General features: G+C 40.1%; 1 protein-coding gene across 3 annotated transcripts in view; it reads left to right on the top strand.

Annotated features, from left to right (window-relative positions):
* The window catches only part of chl1b (cell adhesion molecule L1-like b), a 79477-nt gene that overhangs the window by 15261 nt on the left and 47338 nt on the right, over positions 1–16878 (top strand). For 2 of the 3 annotated variants that reach the window (XM_034121943.1, XM_034121944.1), the window contains exon 1: positions 14698–14971. The exons of the other annotated variant lie outside the window; for it this stretch is intronic. The gene's annotated coding sequence lies outside the window, so the exon portion shown is untranslated. Of the gene's footprint in view, positions 1–14697; positions 14972–16878 lie in introns of those variants that run through there. 3 annotated transcript variants of the gene reach the window in all.

Below are 16878 nucleotides of genomic sequence, written 5' to 3' on the forward strand. Positions count from 1 at the left end.
CAAAGTGTTCTTTGATAGTGTTTCCATATCCAAATGCAGCCTCAGTGGTTGCCAAGATACAAACTAGATGTGTTTTTGACATGCTCAGAATTATAATTTTTTTTATGGAAATAAAAGCAGAGGGTTGTTTTCCAGAAATGCTCTCTTTTGTGACAAAACAAAACCTTTCCTTACCCCGTAATACTTTAATCTTTATAATTTCAGCACAAATATAAGTATCGAATCTGGTTATAGAAAAATATCACACATTTCATGACAACAAATCTGCAAAACATGTTTGTTTTGTTATGGACATTGGGTTTACATGCTCGAAATACTGTTTCTGGTTCACTTGCATTTTGATCAATTGTTTTTTTTTACCAATAGCCTCATTCTGGATTAGCAGCCGCTCGTGCAGACACTGCAGACAGACTGGTGATAAACAATCAAAGCCTCCTATTGAGAGCATGTTGCTCAGATGCAGTGTTCAAGTCATTGTTCATCATTAAGCTGAAGAGTATGCATTATGGATGATGTCGTTATTCCAAATGTAAACTGTTAGAGGCCTTTCAGATGAAAGCTTGGACGTCAGACAGTGAAGAGTCCGCCTCGCACTGACCACAGATCCCGTTGCGAACACAGCATAGAGATAGAATCAGAGATCAATCAAAGCCTTCGTTAATGTGGCCAACAACAGAGAGGAATTCAGCTTGGCCTTATCACCGTCTTCCTGAAAGAAGCAACAAGGTAGAATCCATTAGGCACTTCTGTCTTTATGACATCTGTAGGTATGCAGTGCCAATTAAAGTTAGAGGTCTTTTAGTTGTGTGGTCGATGCTGTCCTGTGTCACAGCTAGAAAAGGTCATACATGAAGCACATATTGACTTGTTCTATTTTCAACTGCATTCAGTCACATGGAAACCTTCTACTAGGGCAGACAATATCAGGCATGAAGTACTTGTATCTCTATTATGTTTTAATCTTTGAAGTACTAAAAACAAGAACACATTACTGTTTCTTGAAACTTTTAGATCTTTAAAACACAAAAGGTTGAACATTTTAACCATTTATTTATTTTATTTGTATATGTCCATAGGAGAGGGATTATGAAAGAATAAACATGAAGTGTCTTTTTCGGAAAATCTACTGTCAAATGTTCCCCTCAAGCTGCCCCAACTTCAATATGTCCAAAACAGAGCAATTCCTAAACCTCCCTTTAATAGAGTCTTTCAGGGAGGCACAGGAAGAGGAACAAATGCCTCTATTCAGCAGCTTCCAAAATGCTAATGCCTTCGGCTCTTAACACGTTTATAAGGGTTCCCATGTCACGACATGGCATAGTCCACCCCTAATGGGGGCTGTGGCTGCGGACTGCATGAAAAAGACAGACATATAACAGAACACAAGAAAAATGACAACAAGATTGCCGGTTTCCTGGGGAACAAGGCATCTGAAGATCCTATTTTCCATCTGGAAGAAGCATGCAAGCGTGTTATGTCACAGTGAACTTTTGAGGTTTCTTTTTACGGTCACTGAAACCTCTGTTTGGAGCCCATCATGGAACCTGACATTTAAAGTACCTATTTAAGTAACGGTATCAGCCATAGACTTTGCAGACTTCTTAAAGGGAAAACAGAGTGACCAATAGAACCCAATGGTTGGCCATTCCACTGGTTTAATATTGAACTCCAGTAACTGTGTGCTCCCGTATGTAAATGATGGCAACACAAGGTTCTGTGTTGGAGAAACTTTCTGCAAATAAATGAAAGGCAAGCAGGGTTTAGTGATTGCTTGAGAAAGTAATTACTCCTTATCTGTATGGGTGCTGGGAGGCAGACTGTGGAGCCAGGATCCAGCCTCCGGCGCCTTAGGATTGATATTATGTCAACGACTCAAAAGGTATTTCTTTAGTGACATTCTGGTCAACCTGTGGAACACGTTCAATGTTTTTTAATGATTAGACTACAGAGCACGTCAAACTTTTCTCTCAACTCTTGATTCCATTTGCAATATGTGTTGACAGGACAAACATAGGGTTGACATTATTGAACTATTCAGAGGAGGAGATGGAATCTATCTCTCTAGACTTAACCCTAAATAGTCCTATTGATAGAAAGTATAAACACTAGCGTAAATGGACTGTGTGATGCTTGGACAGCGGAGCAACAAGCTGCCATCAATGCTACTCTAACAGGAGTGCATTGTTCTCCAGGAGTGCTTTTACCATGTTTTTCCCAGAGTTAAATCATTATTGAATCATTAAAGCAGTTCAACAACATTTAATTGCACATACCAGGTGTGTAAATCTCTAAAACAAAGCAACTGAGAGTGGAAACACAGTCATGGCTAGCTTCCCATTGTTTTTCTCGTGACACGGATATTCCTGACCTCATTTTCTTTGCATATTAACAATGACATTCACAGTAAGGCATAGAGACTGACAATCAGGGTAAAAAAGCTCTGGTATTTGATAGGTTCTTACTCCCGAGTTAAGACATTGGAAAAACTTGAATCCATACATTGCAAGTGTTTGTAGACTACATATTCAAATTGAATACCAGTAAATGTCAGTATTTTGGTATAATGTCAGTATTGTAAGTCAATAGAGTTCTGCAGTAATTACTCCATCGCCCTGGCTCCTTTGACAACAACACAATAGGATGTCTCTATTAGATGTGTTTGGTTGGACAAAATCATCTCCACAAAGGAACACCACTTGTCATGACCTCCACGACTCAATTTTCTAACTTGTAATTTCATTTAGCACGCTAACTTCAAAGCACTTTCTCTTCGCATGCCATCTAGTGTAAATCTTAATTACAGAATTTGGATTTGAATAGTTTGCTAGAGCACAAAGACAAGGCTGTAAATGCATCCGAGTTAGTACATTCTGCTTCTGGCTTGATGGAGTTTAATGTCCCAACGACCTTTTTAGTTCAAATTAGCCACATGTTAGCATTTGCCTTTTTAAAGACACCTTAAAGCTTAAAGATTGTGGGTTATTTATTGACATATTTTATGCAGTACACCAAAACGTGAAAATGTCTCAAGCTTGTGTCACCACAGAACTTGTATTGGGCATCTTACCAAACATGTATTTAAATAACACATTGATTTTGAGCCAAAGGAACCAAAGGGGCAAAATGCTAACTAATGTTCTTGTTTTAGGACTTATTCCTGTAGCACTGGTGCATAGTGCGTGTTTGCCACCATGTCTAGGATGTGGTTCAAACTTCAAAGTGATCTTGTACAACAGTTCATATTTAATCCTCCTGCCATGACTAAATGAACTGCTATTGTGCTATAACAAAAACAACTTACCAGTGCTTAGTCAATACAGCATCCTTTTTGATGACCCACCATTGTCCACAGTTCTTTTCTTATACAATACTGAGTGTACACTTCATCTTCACCATGACATCATTGACATTTCATTCAATCTGTTGTCATTGGCATCAAAAGACATAATTAGATTGAGGTTACCGGGACTTTTGGTCTTTTTTTGTGTTGTTTGCCTTTGGTAGTGGAGCTCACAATGATGTGTATTCAATCGTTAACCTGATTATTCAGCCTCCACATGGAGCTACTGAGAGGTCAGCTGCGTAGCCATTGGTCAACCTGTTCTTTGGATGCGGTCCAAACTACAAGACAAATCTATATCGTACCACTCTTTGAAGTAGCACGGACAATTACTATACACCTATAGACCACAGATAGCATACCAACACTAATGATTTTGATCTCCATTTTCTTACCCGCACCCTTTACTGTTGTCCGTTCGATTTTATGATTAAGCAAATCAGATTGTATCCCACTCAGTGCAGATGATAGACCGCAGCATAGCAGCCACAGCACTTGAACTTATACTCAGACGCCTGCCTCCTTTTGATCGTACCACTTGATACCTCTCCAGATCTGAATTAACTACGCCCCCCCCCCCCCCCCCCCCCCCCCCTTGCTCATTTAAATTGCAGAGCTTTTAACTGCTTATACCTCTCAACCTGCCATAGATGAACCCTTTATGATATCATTAAATACATAATTTGCTTGGCTTTACCAGAGCTTCGTAGCTTACATGACTTGTTTTCACTTCTGAATTCTGACACAAACTAAATGAATGTCTAGCACTGCAGCAAAGGTCGCCCATGACTCATCATCTGGAAATAAATTGTATTGATTGGTGTACAGACGGGTGCTTTAATTGTTAGTTATTGAGCGAAGACACGTAGAGTGTGTCTGTAGAAGCTGATGATGTGTTCTAACAGTAAGCTATTATTTCTATTAATGTCTTGTAATTGCAATGTCCTAGAAAATGATCTGAGCTCTCTGATACTTGCCCATTTGATTTGACACAAAACAATCTAGGATTATATCTGTGTGTACTTCAATTACATTCATTTCTCAACTATGTGCCTTCTAGTTCAACAATCAGTAGACATCTACCCACGCACAGAAAACACAAAGCTATATAATGTCTTCAGGCACAGCTTTTGATGTTAAAGTGACAAAGGCACCAGCTCCAAAAGAGCCTTTCACTGGGTTTTTCCTAATGCCCCACGAGTCCTTTCAAGTTGTGAAAAGATAACTTTCTGGGTGTGCCTCGTGTTTCAGTTTGAAGCGGCCATTTGTTTCATTTGTTCGAGCATCCTTTCAAGTGGCACTGGCTCTGTGAGAGTTTTAAGCTCTTGATTTGGTGAGACGCTCAACATCTCTCATAATGGTTTGATGTTTGATAGATATTTCTGCAAAGCCACATTTCCTGTTTCATGATTTGTTCCACAGTTATATCCCTGTACCTTTCCACTGGTGCTCATAAACATTAAATCAATGATGGAAACCACCCTTTTTTATATGTTTGGCTATTCAAAATCACACCCAATGAGAAAACTGAACCTGTTTTGCCCGAATCCACCATCCATAAATATCTCAGGTACTCTGTAATTTATTAAGCTGCCCGTGTCGTTAAATAGACGCAGTGAATAATTGATTGATTTTAGGTTTTTATAAGCCACTTCCTCTCTTAGCCCCAAGTAGTACATCCTGTGCTTGATTTTCCTGGAACATATGTAGCATAAAAATATAACTAGACCCTGATACGTGCAATCCATCAAGTGTAGCCAGAAGGGTTATTTGCAAGGTAGTAACATTTCTGGTGTTCTTTATAAAACCGTGCCTTTGGGCTACTACACCTGACACCTGGCTAATTGGCTATCAAGAGAGAGGCTCTGAGAATAATAACGCTACATGTTTCCCACCAATGCATGCTTCCTATTGTCTAAATTAAATACATCTCAGGAACAAATGATGCTGTTAGATGGCAGCTTCTCCTTCGTGGACACTTTTGAAAATCAAGGATTTCCTGGTGTTGCTAAGGCAAATCTAGACAATATAGTCAGCCCACACACACACACTGAAGTCAACCTGCCAGTCTTTGTATGTGCTCAGTGAATGGCCATGAGGCTAAAGCTTGAAAAGTTGTGCAGCCAGCCTATTGATGAGCATGTCTGTAACAAAAAAAACCCCACACACACCACCATAGAAGAACCTCACCCTCAACCCTCCCCCACACATACACATCTTTAATTCGTCAAATATTGGTCTGCCTCCTCATCTCTTGCTGGGCGTCCATGTGAGACGGATCTCACCCAACATTTTCCACCGCAGGATTAAGTGTGTAGCGCGACGGGCTGCTCCGCCTCAGTGCACCTAAAGGGGCTGACCCCGAGGTGTGTGTGTGTGTGTGTGTGTGTGTGTGTGTGTAGAGGTGGCCAGCAGGACGCTCCTTACAAGGCTATTAGATCCGTGCTGCTTATCATGAGTGGGCGTGCAGCTAAATTATCTGCCTTGCTTTCCCTTGTCACAGGACTATAGGCAGAAAAAAGCTTGTTTTCCGGAAATAATTAATCCTACTGTTTGGGATGATATTATTGAGGAAGAACATGTGCCTCGAGTGTTTCCTGATGCACCCTCCTCTCTGACAGGTGGAGCCGCTCCTGATGGAGATCTTCTCATTTCGCTTCTTGCCTGCAGGACCTTTCAATTACATTACAACTGAGCCAGCCGCTCTGGAGAAGTTATTTGATTCAGAGTAGAGTGTGAGAGCAGATTTGAGCTCTGTGTCCATCTCAAAGCCACAGCCAATCGTGGTTACCATGCCTACACATTATACTAAGAGACGCTGCATTTATCTTAACGAGTTCATTTTCAGGCTCATGTTTGCCGCTGGATTCTCTGTCAGCTGTGTACACAGTCTAAACAGAGAGAGAGAGTAGAGAGGCCTTTTCCATTGCTAAAAGTCACTTGGGTGAAATAGCTTATTGATCTTGGGGGAAACATGATTAAATTGAGGTCTAAGTGGACACTTCATCTGAACTAAAGCAGAGAAAGGAAAAAAAAGTATTGGAGCCAGTCGGCTTTTGTCCAGGTTCTGGAACACATTCTCCTCTTTCATGTGGGCAAATTAATTGCTTCCCTCTATTGTTATTTTATATAGCTTTTTATATTATAAGTTTTAAATCGTTAACTTACGCTGCATCATTTTGGTACACCATATAATGAATAGGGCTTCTCCAAATAAAACAAATCTTAGTAGGCTTACATTCATTAAAGTTGATTTAATCGACAGATCTGTAAAACTGAGTTTCTGATAAAGAATCATGCAAGAGCACCACTTTATATGTAATTTAGCATGACTAAAGCATGAAGAAATTATCTATAATCGTTTTTGACAGCCATAGTTTTGAAACCTTTGTCACTGAATATTGGTTATTAGTAGGGATGTCCCGATCACCTTTTTTTGCTCCCGATCCGATTCCGATCATTTGATTTTGACAATCTGCCGATACCGATTTTTCCCGATCCGATCTTTATGCAATGCATTAAGAGAAAAAAAGGTAACAGTTAACGGCTGGTCATCCAACGCGATGAATTCAGCTATCTTGGCTGTTCTTTTTTTGGCCTTTTCACTGTTCTGGGGCAGTTTCTCTTTCCTTTTAAAAGTGTCGGTTGTTTCAGTGCCGTTACCTGAGTGTGTACTCGTCGTGTTGTTGGTGGTGTTTGTATTAGATTGGTCGTGTTGAACGTAGCTCTGTTCTTTCCACCACGCGGAACCTCCGACTTGCAAACATTGCATCTGGCTGTTACACTGCCTTCGCTTTCAATTTTATAATACTTCCAAACTCCTGACATTTTCTCCGTCCCGACTCCCGAGTCACCAGCTGAACGTAGCCTCTCGTTAGCTTACTGCTACTATTAAAACACTGCGCCCACTCTGTTGCCAGATTTGAGAGAAATAAGCAACCAGGTCTATGAAAACAAGCCCAAAAGAAGCAACACATACATGATGTTGTGTAATTTTAAACCAAAACTAAGGCCTCAGGATGACTTCAAGACGTGAACATGGTCATTTTTGTTTTGTAACATTAAATAAAATAATAAAAATATTTTATTAAAAAAGAAAAAAAAAAAAAAAAAAAATTCCCGATCCCCAATTTTTTTCTCCCGATTCCGATCTTTTGAAAATCACGTGATCGGCTCCGATCCCCGATCACGTGATCGGATCGGGACATCTCTAGTTATTAGTCTTTGAAGAGACTGCTCCTTTGTCTACTTCTGTGATATAGTGACAACTTTATTGTATGTAATATTGTATGTGACATTTCCGACCCCCCAAGCCATTGCCCAATCACAACAGAGACAGCCAGCTAACCAATCAGAGCAGACCGGGCTTTGGTTTCAGACAGGGTGAAAAGAGGTGCTGCAGCAAGAGCTTTTTGAACATTAAAGCATGTAAAAATGTCATAGTAGAGGCACAAAATAGAACTATTAAAACTGAAAAGCACTTTTACATCTTGCTACAAATTTGAACTTGAATTGTGTTATAATAAGAACATGTTTCAAATCAGGAAAGCTCTGCATAATTCCACTGTTTGTAAAAGTGCTGTCTGCTTGCTTACCGTATCTGTTGTGCAGCCAGAGAAGCAACAGACGTTGTTGTGCACATTGTGTTCAGGAGGTGTGCTAATCAGGAGGAGAGATCCCTGATCACTGCCATGATCACCGAGCGCACCATCTGTGAAGCTCTGATGGCCGGCAGTCTGCCTCACAGAGCTCTCACAGTCTGATGCTCTCTCTTCACACTCTGAGTGTGCTGTTTTACTTGTCTTGTAAAAAAACCTGGAACCACTTAACACAAGCTTTCTGACACTTCTTAAGCTACACAACCATTACAATGAAAAACATTTGCAGAGTTCAGATAAAGCCCCCTGCGGATGGTATTTAGATTTATCCCTGTTTATATATCTGTTGTTTGATCAGTTTCTCTGTAGTGCGCCGCGCTGAATAAATCAGCTGTCAACGTAGATCTGGAAATAATTGAGAAGACTGTAAAAGTGCCACGCTTAATGCGGAATTGCACATGAATGTGGGCAATTTCATCGCTGGAATTTAGCCTGTTTTTCATTTGCAGTCGCAGGTCGTAAACATTACCAGTCACATCTCCGGTAATCACGCAGAGTTCAAATGGAGTTGTTTGTGATGGAATTCCCCACCCGGGACCCGAAATAAACAAATACACACACACTCATGCTGAAGTAATCTAATGCACAATGCTACAAACTGGGACAACTTCTCATCAAATAGATCGGGATACAGATAAGGGCAGCTGTTACCATGACAACTTTGAAAAGCACAACTTTGAAATGCATTGGTTTTTATATTGATTCATAGCTGAGAGTACAGCACACGGTATCAGTCAAAGGCAGGTTGGCCTGCTTCTATCTGCCGCTGCCAGGTTAGAGGCTTATTGACCGTTTTCGACAGACTGAGCAACAGACGACTTTTTGGAAGAATGGGCCGCCTGCCCGAAGTTCAATTACAAGCGTCACACTGTGTTTAGTAAGCATATTCGCCAAGTGGTGGGAAAAGTTTGTCGGTCTTCATGCAGCCTCAGCAAGCTGATTTTCCTTATGGGATGTTGATGGCTCTAACGCAGGGGTGTCAAACTCAAATACACAGTGGGCCAAAAATGGGTACTAGTCGAGGGCCGGACTGGTTCAATGTTTATTGCAGAACTTATTGAAATGAACTTATTGCACATATTAAACCTGGAACTAACACAGCTTAAATTATTGCCTATAAAAACAACATTAAATAATCAGTTGCATTCATTTCTTATGGCTCTATCTGCAGCTTTTCCGGAGTCATTTCTTATGATTACATTTTCCCACAGGCCAACAACAGCTTCAAAAAAACTATTAACCTCAAAGAAAAAACCAAACATGCCCTGTTGTCGCAAGAAAGAAAGTGCAGAAGGAAACATCCATTAAACTCAGTTTGCTGCTCTGTGATGCTAGTTCAAGCCAGATACTTGGCATCTCATCTTGGGTGCAAGTTCATCAATGTTTGGGCTCAGGCTCTGAGCGGAGGAGACCCTCAGGATTGAGTGAAGGTGTGCGTGCAATATACCGGAGGGCCAGATCTAATAGTAATTAGAAATTATCCTGCGGGCCGAAATTAAATCCACCACGGGCCTGATTTGGCCCCCGGGCCTTGAGTTTGACACATGTGCTCTAACGTGACCAATTTAGGGTTATATCTTTTATGCTTGAACATTTGATTAACAAGACTGGTTAAAGGAGATTTCTCGGTATCAAGTGAAACACAAAGTTACATTTTGAGGGTTTACATTACAATACATTTAGCTGTCGCTTTTATCCAAAGCGACTTACAATAAGTACAATAAACCATGAAGATTCAGACTGAGGACAGAAAAGTGCTGATATATTAGCTTCAAACATGCCAAGCGAGAGCAATGAAGGACGGACCCAAATGCAGGAAGTGCACAAACAAATCCTTTAATGTTCAGTTCTTGGGCTTATAGGGCAAGGCTGAAAAAACAGAACAGAAATCTTTACAAACAGCAAACGAGGATCAGAAACCAGAACCGGGCAGAAAAACACAGGGGCATTCAGGTAATGAAACAGGAGGGAACAACTCGGAGACAGGAAGTAAAAACAGACATAACACAGGGGGTGAACACTCTTCAAACTGAAAAAGGAAAACACAGACAGATTGTGACATTTCAAAGTAAAGCAGAAAATACTCAGACAGATTGTGACAAAACAAGCCAGACCATTGTTGCTGGTTGCTGGTTGCTGGTTGCTGGTTGCTGGTTGCTGGTTGCTGGTTGCTGGTTGCTGGTTGCTGGTTGCTGGTTGTTGATTGTTACACAGGGCTGGTGCATTGGTTAAACTCTTCTGATTGGCTGATGCAGAGCAAAGTTCACATGCTGGAGAGTATAGATTGACTGAATGTAAGGAGGACCTGACCCCTTAAAGGTCCTATTATGCAAAATCCACTTTTTCATGTCTCTTCTACATCAACATGTGTCCCCTCTTTTTCATGTCTCTTCTACATCACCATGTGTCCCCTCTGTGTAAAGAGATTCTGAAAGTTTCAGGAAAAAAGATTCTCTCTTTTTGTCCTGATCCATTTATATAAAAACCTGTCTGAAAATGAGCTGATCAGATTTTGGCCACTTTGTGATGTCATAACGATTTTTTGGCTTGTGTAACCATTAGCCAATCACCAACCAGCCCCCCCCCCCCTTATCACCTGCATCTCCTCCTAGAGCACCATTGGGTTCTTTTTAACCAAATATCTCTCAGAGGGGCGTGGGGAGGGGCTCCTTATTTTCATCTAAAGTAACAGACTTTTGAAACTGGGCTGAAACAGAGGGGATTATGGGATGCTGCAATGATCTGTTTGGTGTTTGGAGCCAAACACTTCAGAGACATGTTTTGTATATATCTGAGAGCTATAATATATTGATGAAAAACAGTATAACAGGGGACCTTTAAGTTTGATCAGGGCTGTGATCTGTGGGTAAAGCCACCTGCATGTTCCTTTCCCCGCTCTTAGAGACTAAAAAGAGGCAACATGGCTTCACTTTTGAACGGGTCTTGTTTTGTGCTTCCCTCGCAATCGGTCCACTCTTGCCGTAGGAGGGGTTGGGGGGGGGCAGCAGGTCAAGAGAGCATTATTTTAATCCCTCTGACACCATATTGCCGCGGCCCTCCATCTTGGAGCGGTCAGATAACATTCAGCGATTGCTGCTCGAGGGAGATAAGAGTCGTGTCATAAATGAAAGGTGTTGTAAACATTTACTGCGAGAGCACAGCGGATTAACTCATTTTAAATACAACGTCTGTATGGTTCCACCCAAAGTGATGCATGTTAAAATGTATGATTTGATATATTATGTGTGTATATAGATATATTTGAACATTGTAATCCTTTGTTATCAGTATTATTATATCATTGAATTAAACCAGCCCTCTGTGTTTGTATTGATACCTTTTGTTAAAGTAACCTGAGACGTATTTTTGTTGGAGTCAAGCTTATTGCTACTTGTGAATATATCGATTTTTGGAGTAGACTGAACTACACATGGTGAAGCAAGAAAATATGCCAAATTTAATTTATGACCGTTTATTCAGTTGCTTCACACTTTCGTTCTCCCCGACTTATTTTATGGCATTTTTAACAATCGGTTCAAAGTGTGAATAAATGTTTGCCTTCTCGCCTCCATAAGTCATGTCCAAATCTGTGAATCAGGCCGAGCTGGAAGTGTGTTTGAGCCAGGGGAGCGCAGAGAAAGGGGAAGAGGCTTTCCCCGGGGCAGTGCCCAGGACAATGTCAGGTTTGTCTGGCCCCACTGCATGAACACTAAGCTTTTCGGAACTGGCAAGCCGCCCCGGTACCTACCCATCTCCCCCGGCTTCCAGATCTGTCCAGCCCCGGAGCACTAAGCATTTGTACAAAGTTCATAAGGCTTCCCTCTGTTTGTGTGGCCATAATGGCAGCTCCATCCTGTTGTAGCTCAAAGAGTGCTTATGGGCTCTGAGAGGCAGTGAGGGTTCTCAGTGACTGACTTTGGCTGACTGCTCTCATTATGAAAAGACCAGTGTCCCCCCCCCCCCCCCCCCACCCCACCTCTCTGACAGCTCACAATCTCAGCATTTCCTTCATCATGTTCTCTGCCTGTCAGTTTCCTAAAGGGAAACTTAAAGCTAGCTTGAATTAGTCAAAGTCAAAGCCAACTTTATTGACCATTTTTCAGTTTGTGTGTACAGACAGAGAGATCGAAATGCAGTTTCCCACAATCCTGAATACAGAAATACAAATATATATACAAATATGTATATCCTATATATATATATATATATATATATATATATACATAATCAACAGACACATTAAAAGCCAATCCATCTGTATACCTTAATAGCGAGCAGAGAAAGCGACATCGGTAAGTTAAGTCGAGATGATTGATATTCAATATAAAATCAGAGGAAGGCAAATCACTTCAATTGTAATCACTAGTAGTCAATTACAATAAATCCAAGGCAAGCCGATATGGCCTTGCACTGGTCTATTTAAGAGTTTGAGTTATTTTGATACCATAATATGTTTTCCTAGTTCACCAAATATGAGCATTAGATAATGACTAAATTGCTTATGTAGCACATTCAGAGGACTTGTGATACTGTACAAAAAGACAATTATCTTGATGTAAGTGAACAGCTGGGGAAGTTCCATGATGATATCTATTAGTTATTTTTGTTTGACCCTATTCACCTGTAGTAGGTAGGACAATATAAAAAGCTGTTTTCTCAAAATATGTTATTTCTGATATTCTGAGCCACAATGCTCTACTTCAATAGCACTCGCATTCACCACATATTTCAGTACCATTGTTATATGTATTCTAAATGTTGAGTGGTTTGTTTATATATCATCCATAGCATGATTTATGGTACACTTTATCCATAAGGATTGGTGAACAATACGTTATTTCCTGATTTATGGAGTGATACAAAGACATATCCAATCCAACTCAACTGAACCTTTGACTCTGATATTAAAAAAACGAAATAAAACAAGAACTTTTAACCTGAGATTTATCGTGTGTTAAGATGTATGATCTTTAAATGTATTCGGAGTAGAACATATTTTTAAAGACAATGTCTCCATGAACATTTAAGGATAGCATTTTCAGAGAATTGATGGAGAATTGATTTATACAGTTGTTTATTCTTTTCACTTGTAATTTGAACTGCCGATAACAAGCTGCTTAACGACCGAATATATGTGTCCAGTCATCAAAAGGTACACATTCTCACCTCCACCATTTCCCAGCTGTCAGCGTCAGTAAGGCTGAGTGATAATAACCTTGTTATTTGTGGTTGCGAGTTGGTTGGTTGGTTGGTTTTCAGCAGCGGTTACGACCTACATCAGCATAATTCAAGCATGACCCTCCTCCCCCCTTTCATTTTCCGCCTTTCTCCCCGTTAAAACCCAAGTCTCAGTCTAGGGTCCACACCATACATCATCCAGACTGAGGGCGCTTCCTCCCTTCCCCCTCATGTGTCGTGGGAGAGACTGCGCTTTCTTTTTTTTATTCAGGCTTTCGAGGCTCTTATCGACAGTCTCAGCACTCTCTGTGCACTGAGCTGTCCCCCGACGTCTCTCACAGCCTCCAGTCTATCTGTAGAGTCCTAGAGAAGGGGTATCCACTTGAATACTACAAATTAAACCCATTTTCATTCATTTTTCAATCCGTTACCGTTTTTTTTTTAATTGACCAATTTTTGTATTGTTTTCTAGTCGCCCTCATAGAAGTACACATATATATATACAGATACAAATTATGTATACGTAAATACAAACAAATTGAGACATACAAAATAAAAGGATAGGGAGTCCTACCATCTTGCCATTCCACAGAAATCATATTTGATAAGCATTCCTCCGAGTTCATCTATCACACATATTTTAGCATAACGATTCATTATCCATACTTTTGTTTTGTTTTCACATAAAATGTCATCTTTTGTAACTGAATTGACATTAGGTCCTCTCATAATCATCTACCAATACGTCAAGGTGTGCATATGTACAATCATAGTTTACATGATGGATGTAACCAGATCAGCAGGTCTTTTATTAGCCTCTAGTGTTCCTCCTTTAGCGTTGTTAACAGAAGCGATTGACAGCTCTGAGATGACTGAATCATGGAAGGAAGATATCCATTGCTTAGTAAATATAGTATGTGGTGGTTTCCGTTCTGAATTCACAAGCTACCCTGCAGTATACACAGTCATTCACATTAGCTGTACCTTTACCAGCTTTGATAACACTTAAATGATCAATCATTATAATCAAAACATCATATATATATTATTCTGAAATGGACCAATCTGCATAAAAATAACTTTTGGTACTTTAATTATATTTTGATGCAAATATTTTTCTACTTTTACTTGAGTAACATTTTGAATGCAGGACTTTTACTTTAAACAGAGTATTCCTGGTACTTCTACTTTTACTTAAGTACAAGATCTGAGTACTTCTTCCACCTTAATCCAACAATACCCTGCACATGCTCAAAGACCCTCTTCAGCAGTATTAGCAATTAAGGAGGATTGTCAGCGGATGACAGAAGAAGATTGTAAAACCTAACAGGTTTTCACACAGCAGGTGATCTGTCCTCCCACCCTTCATATCCCCCCCCCCTCTTCCTCAGTTGATCATTGCAAATAAACACTTTTCAGCATTACTTCAGGTGCAGCGTACGCTTTTCATGACACTGAAGGGGTCGGGGCGAGATGGGACTTGCATTCCTCCACTCTCCTTTGTACACAGCCGGTGAATAGCCTTTAGATCGGGCTTTGTGGGAATGATTGTCAGTGGCTTAATGAGCGCCTTTGCCAAGCTAGAGGCTTTGGCAACATATGTGACTACAGTGCCTCTGTGCCTCTCCGGCTCTCCAGCTCGTACCACACAACACAGAACGGGCTCTCCTTTTTTACTTCGAAAGAGAATGTTTACCTAACTCCTGGTTTTCCTTTTTTCTCGTGGATGTTATTACCTGGACAGGAATAGTTACTCCTCTCATGGGGACCGGAGCTGAGGATGAAGTGAAATCTTGTAAGTATATCCCGTAGTATCCAGGGACGTCTGGAGAGCTGTTTCAGCAGATTTGGGTTAAGCGTGTTTTGGCCTTTCCATGTGCAGCTGACACTCGGGGAGAGAAGTCATTAGATTTTCTTTTTTTTCTACGAAAGCGGAGACAGAACAATCATCGCCTGCTGATTCCCTCTGTCAGTTAGTATTGCAAAAGTGACATTTGGTTGTGTTGTTGCTTATTGATAATGCAATACTTTAATGTTTACACTGAGCTTAGTAGCATATCGTGGACAACTATATTTTCTATTTGTAATGAATTCTCTTGTATTATTATTGGTGAACATTTTATTTTTGTTTCTGTTTCTATCAGACCATATAAACAAGGGTCAATTTTCGAGACAAATCAGCTGTATGACTAAACAAAGTAATCTTCAACACTCCAAATAACTGTCACATGAAAATCAACAGTTTACAAAAAATGCCTTGACTTCATGTCGTCTTATTTTCTAAGAGGTCTGACTCAACGCTGAGTAGAGTAATACTTACTGGAAACATTCACAAGTGCTTTATGGGAGATATGTGACAGGTTTCAAGTTATTATAACTGTAGTGTTTGCAGCCGCTCATTTCCAATAGTATTTATTCTAAAGAGAATGCAAACCCTGTTAGTAGTTCTTTTTTCAATGTAAGTTAAAATGTCATTTTGAAAAGCCTTAAGTTCATCACTATAGACTTCCATATAGTTTAACATTAATTGATTGATTGATATGCATTCATTTTCAAAATTGATAGCTAATAATACAAACATTGAGATCTTCATATGATGGAATAACTTGTTAAAGAGTAATGGCTAAAAAAGTGATGACATTGAGCTTAGTTTTCTCCTTTTCCTTCTCCCTCTCTCATTTGAGCTGTTGCTTGGTAACAAAATCGCCGCATTAAGATCAAACGGTCAGCCAAAAAAACATTCAATTTATCAGAGTGACACTTCACTACATTCACCGATATGAAGGTTATTATGTTCAGTGTTTGTTGAAACATTTGTGTCGACTTGTTGGTGGTTCTGTTCTGTTGGACTAAAAAGTACAAACACTTATCAATTTAACACATAACTGCAGCCTTCAAAATGATCACATTTCAACATTTCTCTTAAACAGTTTGAATGAAAGCCACATTATTTAGGTAGGATCTAACTTATTATTTTAATTTACACTAGACCCTAGAGATTACTAAATTACATGAGGTTAAACAATTGCTTTTAAATTGCTTCAACTGTCCAAAATATGTAATTTTCAAGAACAACACCCAAGTTACTAAATCATAATGTTGGTTTTACGGTTGTTGTGACTGTCAGAATCCACGGTGAGCAGTGAGGATGTGTCTTGTCATAAGTCTTAAATCTTATTGTTTGCTCTCTTGAGCTCATTGCATTGGATTTGTCTTAACACAACCCCGGCTCAACCCTATCAAGTGATGGGAGGCTCAGGAATTGGGCCACATATCCGACAGATGTGTCAAACAGCTTTAATCACAGTAACACTGTCCAGATGCTCGGCTCTGTCACGGAACAGGACATTCAAATGTTAAATTACAGTCAGTAGTGGGGAAGCTCTTATATTCGTACTGTATGTATATGAGAAAACCTGAAGGGATAACATTGGATGAAGCGAAGAAGGTGTTTCTGTCAAATACATGTGTTTTATTATTTTTGCTGCTGCCCTGTGGGTGCCATAGGGACATCAAAAGTGTCGGTTGTTGGAAGAGATATTTTCCTTCAGGGTCTGATGGCAGTAAGGATTAGGGATTCAACAGCCATCGATCATGTCTCGCTGTGGCACAGTTTCATCTGGGGAAATTGCCAGCATCAGTCAGACCAAGCGAATGAATGTGGAGTGAAGCCCGCTGTGTCCACACAAAATAATATTCCAG

Source organism: Trematomus bernacchii, unplaced genomic scaffold (assembly GCF_902827165.1).
Source record: "Trematomus bernacchii unplaced genomic scaffold, fTreBer1.1, whole genome shotgun sequence".
NCBI classification, from domain to species: Eukaryota; Metazoa; Chordata; class Actinopteri; order Perciformes; family Nototheniidae; genus Trematomus; species Trematomus bernacchii.